Here is a 7,678-nt window from a genome sequence, read left to right on the forward strand (position 1 = left end):
TGTAAGTCACAATGTTTGATGTCATCTATGTGGCAGTTTACATAACAGCACTTGTCTCATCGTCCGCGATTAGGATAACTAACAAGTTAAAAGCTTACGTGTGTGTCTTCCTTAGTGGTTTCGAACCACGGCTATTCTTCTTGACTTCGATTTTTGGTTTGTGGTGAAAGTGTACTTTTTGTGATTGATGGGGTCACACTCAAATCCTATCCCACCCAATAGCATGGCCGAAATCTGTAACGTGCTCGCCATACTCACATGTTTGGCACATGCTGGAAGTCTCTTTTCTGTCTCTGATGCATCTTTAGGATTGCGGTCCTAATTGGCTTTTGAATCATTTGATTTCTTGATACATTTGTCATCACCGTGCTTTGAATTATTTTGTAGATACGCATGGCATACTTTGTGATTAGCATGTTTTTCTGTTTACACCATTTTGTGCTCTACGTGACCAGGAAAACAGATAACTAAAAATTCTGAGTCAAACCGGGAGATGCGTGCAAAAGGAAATAGAAATAAAAATTAGTAAGCTTTCTGTCCCAGGAACCAAGTTACTCGAACTATTCTCTAACATTTCAGTAATTATTTACCACTCTGTGATCACATAGATAGATAGATAGATAGATAGATAGATAGATAGATAGATAGATAGATAGATAGATAGATAGATAGATACTTTATTAATCCATCCATCCATCCATTTTCCAACCCGCTGAATCCGAACACAGGGTCACGGGGGTCTGCTGGAGCCAATCCCAGCCAACACAGGGCACAAGGCAGGAACCAATCCCGGGCAGGGTGCCAACCCACCGCAGGACACACACAAACACACCCACACACCAAACACACACTAGGGCCAATTTAGAATCGCCAATCCACCTAACCTGCATGTCTTTGGACTGTGGGAGGAAACCGGAGCAAACCCACACAGACACGAGGAGAACATGCAAACTCCACGCAGGGTAGACCCGGGAAGCGAACCCGGGTCTCCCAACTGCGAGGCAGCAGCGCTACCACTGCGCCACCGTGCCGCCCTTACTTTATTAATCCCAAGGGGAAATTCACATACTCCAGCAGCAGCATACTGATACAAAAAACAATATTAAATTAAAGAGTGATAACAATACAGGAAAAAAACAGACAATAACTTTGTATAATGTTAACGTTTACCCCCCTGGGTGGAATTGAAGAGTCGCATAGATTAGGGGAGGAACGATCTTCTCAAAACAGCTCATTACGATAGCAATTGATGAGAAGAATTCATAATTTTTTGCCTAATGACGGTATTTGAGGTTTCATCTAGAGCAGGGGTGTCGAACTCCAGTCCTGGAGGGCCGCAGTGACTGCAGGTTTTCATTCTAACCATCTTCTTAATTAGTGACCAATTTTTGCTGCTAATTACTTCTTTTAATTAACTTGACTCAGGCCCTTTAGTTTTTTTCCTTAATTATCAGCCAAACAATAATGAGGACAAAACAAGCCGCCACATCACACAATATCTGAAAATAAAGAAAGGTGATGGTCTCAGTAAGGTTAATATCTCAAAACACTTTGACGACGTTCTTATAAAAAACAGAAAATCAGCAGTTTTGGAAATGTCTGCTGTTGCAGAACAAGAGCAGCAACAAGCCGTGGAATTAAATAACGGGTTTAATTAACAGCAAGCAAGCATCGGCTTCTCATTCAAGAAACTTGTTGGAGTTTGAAGCCCCAGTTTAAGCTGGTCATCTGTTGGCTCGTTTCACATCTCATTTCTGTTTGGCTGTCATTTAATGAGGAAACGAATCAATTCAGAGAACTGAATCCTTCTAACATGGCTGTTAAAATAAAAGGGGAAAAAAGTGAATTAGCAGTGAAAACTGGTCACTGATTAGGAAAAGGGTTAGAATGAAAACCTGCAGCCACTGCGGCCCGCCAGGCCTGGAGTTTGACACCTGTGATCTAGAGCGTCACTTTCTCTCGTACGATTTCGCTCAAAAACTAATCAGCACATCGTCATCTCCTAATCGGCTTAAGTGTCGATTTTGGTGTTTTTTCCATTGTGGCAAACAGCAGATAACAAACTGAAAAAAGGTTTGGGGATGGCTACCCTGTATACTGCAAAACATGCAAAAAATAAAGAAAACATGGAGTACAAAATGGAGCTGGCTAACAGATTAACAACTGAGCTTAAATATGGTGGAGTCAGGATGGCCGAACAGGAACTGATGGATTCTGGGTACAGGAAATGATGTCATCAGTGTTGGCCGGTAGTAACGTCAAAATGGAGCTGGCTAACAGATTAACAACCGAGCTTAAATATGGTGGAGTCAGGATGGCCGAACAGGAATTGATGGATTCTGGGTACAGGAAATGATGTCATCAGTGTTGGCCGGTAGTAACGTCAAAATGGAGCTGGCTAACAGATTAACAACTGAGCTTAAATATGGTGGAGTCAGGATGGCCGAACAGGAACTGATGGATTCTGGGTACAGGAAATGATGTCATCAGTGTTGGCCGGTAGTAACGTCAGCAGTGGGTGGACCGGTGGTGATGTCATCAAGAGGCCGGGTGAACCGCAGCGGAACAAGAGGAGGGAGGATTAAGTGAGAACGCCATCCACTGGTCTGGCGGATGAATATTTGAACCTGTAAACCGTCCCCCATGAGCACGTGTGGGACACCATCCAGCCGTTTTAGGTCTACACTGTCCTCAAGAAACTGTGACACAAAGACGCACACACACACACCCATCGTCGAGGTTTTCGGTATCAGGTGACCCTAAAACGTCGAGATCCGTCGAAAACCGGAGATCGAAATTTTTGATGAACCCCCCCTCTCCATTAGCGCAAAGCAAAAATAAAACAAAGCAACCAAAACCCAGATGAGAGGCAAAAATCACAGTCGATATTCAGGCAAGACACGAAAAAAGAAGCGCAAAGTGGATTCAAAAAAGGTTGAAAAAGGTGTAATCCACAGATCAGATACGACTCAATGCAAACGCTGACCTTTGATACAATACAACACAATACAATTTATTTTTGTAAAGCCCAAAATCACACAAGAAGTGCCGCAATGGGCTTTAACAGGTCCCGCCTCTTGACAGCCCCCCAGCCTCGACTCTCTAAGAAGACATTTATCTCGCCTGCTGATTAATTCAAAGTCACAACCCCCCCCCCCCACCCCCCGGAGACCACACCCCTAGAAACACTGGACGTAACCCTGACAACAGTACACATAATAGGAAAAGGCTCCAAGGCCTCCAAATTCAGCCCTAATCACGACGCTCATTGCTGGTCATGTGACTCGTCATTGTTACTGTACGTGTGACATCACCGCATCCTTTCCTATTGAAGATGACAGAGCACCATTTTGGACAGCCAAGGAGGAGGAGGAGGATGTTGGGAGTGTGCACTGATAACACCCACCACACGACGAACCACCTGGATTGGGACCCGAGTGCAGTGTGGTGTGTTTTGTTACGGTGTGCTGGAGTGCCAATCCTGCCACCAATGCCAATCTTTTATGGGTAAATTCCTGAGAGGAACTCAAAACTTGATGTGTTTGATTAGGGAAAACAATTGTTATTCTGGCTGAGGATCTTTGCTTTGCCTTTTATTTATAATAAACTTTGGCCTAGCGCTAGAAACTTGAGGATGAATGTTTGGTGTTTGCACTTGTAGCCTGTTTCCAGTTATTCATTTTGATTTTATTTTCCCTGCAGTCACTTTCATTTCCCAGTCTCGTGGTGATACTAAAGAACGTGTTATTTTTTTTTTTTCTCTGTGCTGACACTACGCCCAATGAATGAAAACAACAATAGGTAGCAGTTTTGATTAGGTACACTACCCACAATGCATCTGTCAGTCACATACTGTTATGTAACACTACAATAACAAAGGCTTCTTTTAGTCTTAATAACACTTACTGTGTAATGTGCCCCACTTTGGAGGCTTAAGTGGATGATAATATGTGTCTTAAATATGGCAGGCCTTGTGAATTATTGTTTAATAAGACCAAATAAAAGCTGAACAAGTTACCAGAATGTGCCACACTGCACAGAGATGATACTTTGAGAGTGTCATTAAGAGCACAAGAAGCCTTTAATGAGGTCTTGTGTGATTAACAGACACATTTTAGGCAGTGACAGAGCAAGGGCTTTGAACTTGTGAGTGGGTCGGCCCCCACACCAAGCTGTATTCTTTGGGTGTAGTGATTTGTACCTGGGGTAGATGGCACAAGTGGTTGATGTGGCATGCGGCTTCTGGGTCTATAGCCCCATTTCTTAGGTGTCAGGCATCTGATCTTCTAAAGTCTTTTCTACCCTGTCCTGTCCTATGAACTTAGGTGTCCAGACCTTGATCTTAGACAGCCCTCCCACCAACCCCCCGTCCTAGGGCATCCCAGTCTCCCTTTCAACCCGATCAAACGTCATGGGGACCCCGCCCTTGCTTTTGGACTCTGCGAACACATCATGAGAACATCACTCCCCCATTCTTCAACCCCCAAACACTACTTTTCCACTTCACATATTGTGACCACCGGGGGCTACACCAGACACAACTTCATAAATGCAAGATTTTCTGGGTGCAAACACAAGCTCTTCTTTATTTAGAACACCTCCACCGAGCTCCAAATTCTCTTTCGCAGTAATAACAGCACATCAATAGTCTTCTTTCCTCCTCTCGCACCTCCCTCGAAGCCTCGTCCACACTCCTCCCGACTCTGATCACCCACTTAGGAAACTACTTGGCTTATTTCATGCCAGCATTGCACACTGGAAGCACCTTAAAGAAGGTTATAACGATCCTCTACAGCTCCCCCTGGTGGCACACAAGAACCCCAATAGGGCTGTCCCCATGGCACTACAATTCCCAGCCTATGGGTGTCTCACCAGTGGGTTGGTGCCACCGTGTGTACGGGTTGGATTATGACTTTGGGAAGCTTATGGCTTCCATTCCTGGCTAGTAACCTACTCCCCTCCTGGTTAGGACGCCCATCCCTCTTATACGGCCTGTGGCAAGCGGCTGGGGGTGGCACCCAGCCGGGATGCCCGGAAGGACCAGAGGAGGGATTGCGCCTCCTCCAGACCACAAGGGGGCGACCGCCTTGGTGGCTTTGGGGACCACAGGTACAGAGCTTTGAAGCTCAGCCCTGTAGGGGCCCTTGGTCACCACCAGGGGGCACCCTGATGCCTATGGAACCCTGGACTTCAGCGCTTCCGCCACACCCGAAAGTGCTCGGGGGAAGAGGACCAGGATCACCCGGAAGTGCTCCAGGTGTCTTCCGGTAAGCACTCCAGGTGTCCCTGGTCCTCTTCCCCCCAGCACTTCCGGATGTGGCGGAAGCGCTGAGGTCCAGGGCTCCATAGGCATCAGGGCGCCCCCTGGTGGTGACCACGGGCCCCTACAGGGCTGAGCTTCAAAGTCCTCAAAGCCACCAGGGTGGTCACCCCCTCATAGTCTGGAGGAGGCGCAATCCCTCCTCCGGTCCTTCCGGGTATCCCGGCTGGGTGCCACCCCCAGCCGCGTGCCACAGGCCCTCGCAATATATGTTGGACTAGCAGCTGTATCAGAGGGTGGGCTAAGCCCCTAAAAGTTTTAAAGCTAGCGACGTCCCTATTTGTAGTTAATACCTAATCTAAAACTTCACCAAATGTCAAATGTGGTCTTTTATTCCAAACTTACTGGTGACATACAACCAAAAAAGCAAATGCTAATGAAACAAAATGAGTGATTTATGAATTCTCTTCACCCTTTACTGCGTTGAAAAACACGAGCAACCAGACATTAAAGGAAATGAATTATTAATTTTTTTTATTGTACTCTCATGTCCAATCGGCTGACCGAGACACTGTAGCGGGTTGGCTGCACGCTCCCATTCTACGTCGATAACGTAACCGGATGAGCATGGCAGATGAGGACAAAACACACACAAAGCAAGGAGATGGTGTAAAGGTGCTCAGTGCTTTAATTAAAACCAATTCAACCAATCATGGTGTCCAAAAAGTGCAGTAAATAGATGAATAATCCATTAAAACAGTGGATATCCGTGAGGTAAATAGTGCATGTACGCTTTACACTGTAGTAAATTTAACGCTTTGTTACAACATATGTAAATATTATTCACACATTATACATTTCCAGAAATCATTCGCTACATTCCTCAGTTGTCCTTAGAGTCCTACAGTTAATATACACAGGTGTCAGATGTCCAAAGGCCTACAAGTCAGGTCAGGTCAGGTTGGGGAGACTGCACTGGTACAGCGCGTTGCTGCACCCACCACAAGACAAAACAGCTCAGGATCTTACTTGGCAACAAATTACCATCTATCTGCTGCAGCCAGGTGTCATGTGGGCTTCTCCTTGGCCTGGTCCAGACACTGTGGTCCTCAACAATGAGGATCTTACAAGCTGGATCACCCTCTGAGAATCGCGCCACATGGCCGTAGTGCCGTAACTGACGCTCCCTCACAATTCAGGTGATGTGTCTCATTCGGGACTCCATGAGCAACACAAAGTCAAACCAGCGGTACCCAAGGATTCTCCAGAGAGACACAGTACTGAAGGAGTCCAGTCTTCGTCTCAGGTCACTGGATAGCATCCATGTCTCACAACCATATAGCAAGACAGGAAGCACCAGAACTCTAAAGACTTGGACCTTCTTCCTTTTGCAGAGATGTCAGGAGCGCCACCCACCCCTTTCCAGCGACCTCATGACCCCCCATGCTCTCCCAAATCCATTTACTGACTTTCATAGGAAGAGTCACCAGAGACATGAATGTCACTGCCGAGGTAAGTGAAACCCTCGATGAGGTCGACACTCTCCGCCGACAGACACTCTGCTGATGGCCGTGCCCAAGAGGTCATTAAAGGTCTGGATCTTAGTTTTTATCAGGACACTCAGACTCCTTGCTCAGTCCCTCAAGAGCTGCGATCAGAGCCTCCGTTGACTCCAGGAAGATCACATCATTGGCAAATCAAGATGAGTGACTGTCTCTTCACTGACAGATGCCCCACAGCCCAATGGGCACTTCATTATTACAAGCATAGTACAGTTAAAGTAAACTACTTAATGACATACAACAAAAGCGGAAACGCAATGTTGAACTCAAAAACCCCATGCAACATGACTTCTGCATTCCACCAACATTCTTTAAACGTCCAAACATTTCTCATTTGTCTGCCTGCAGCGGTCTGTTGACATGTTTTGTAGAAATCCACATCAGGCAATAGACACCTAAAATGTCTACATATCCCCTCTGTGACTGCACTAAATCTGTGCAGTCTGTGTGTTGTTTAATCACAGTGGCATATTCTTATGATTTCATGATTATTATTCTCTGTTTCTAATTCAGTCTTCTGCAGTGTGCATACACAACCTCCTTCCTGTGGCCATCTCATCTAAGTGACACCGCCAAAAACAGGACCCTATCACTAGAGTCGTAGAGTTCTTCATCGGACCCCAACCCATCACTACAGCAATTTTAATTCATCAAAGCACTGTAATGTCCGAGCGTCCTTTCTTTACAAATTTTAAAGGTGTCCAGTTGGTCAAATTTCACGATAGCCATCGTTTCAGACTGAGCTGTAAATTCGACTGAAGTGAGACTGACTTGGGAGGCTGCCTCTGCACGCCCACAGAAGCTGGAACTGGCTTATCATTTCCTATTCATTTCTATTTAATTTTAAGATGATATG

The sequence above is a fragment of the Erpetoichthys calabaricus genome, chromosome 14, assembly GCF_900747795.2.
Source record: "Erpetoichthys calabaricus chromosome 14, fErpCal1.3, whole genome shotgun sequence".
Lineage (NCBI taxonomy): Eukaryota > Metazoa > Chordata > Cladistia > Polypteriformes > Polypteridae > Erpetoichthys > Erpetoichthys calabaricus.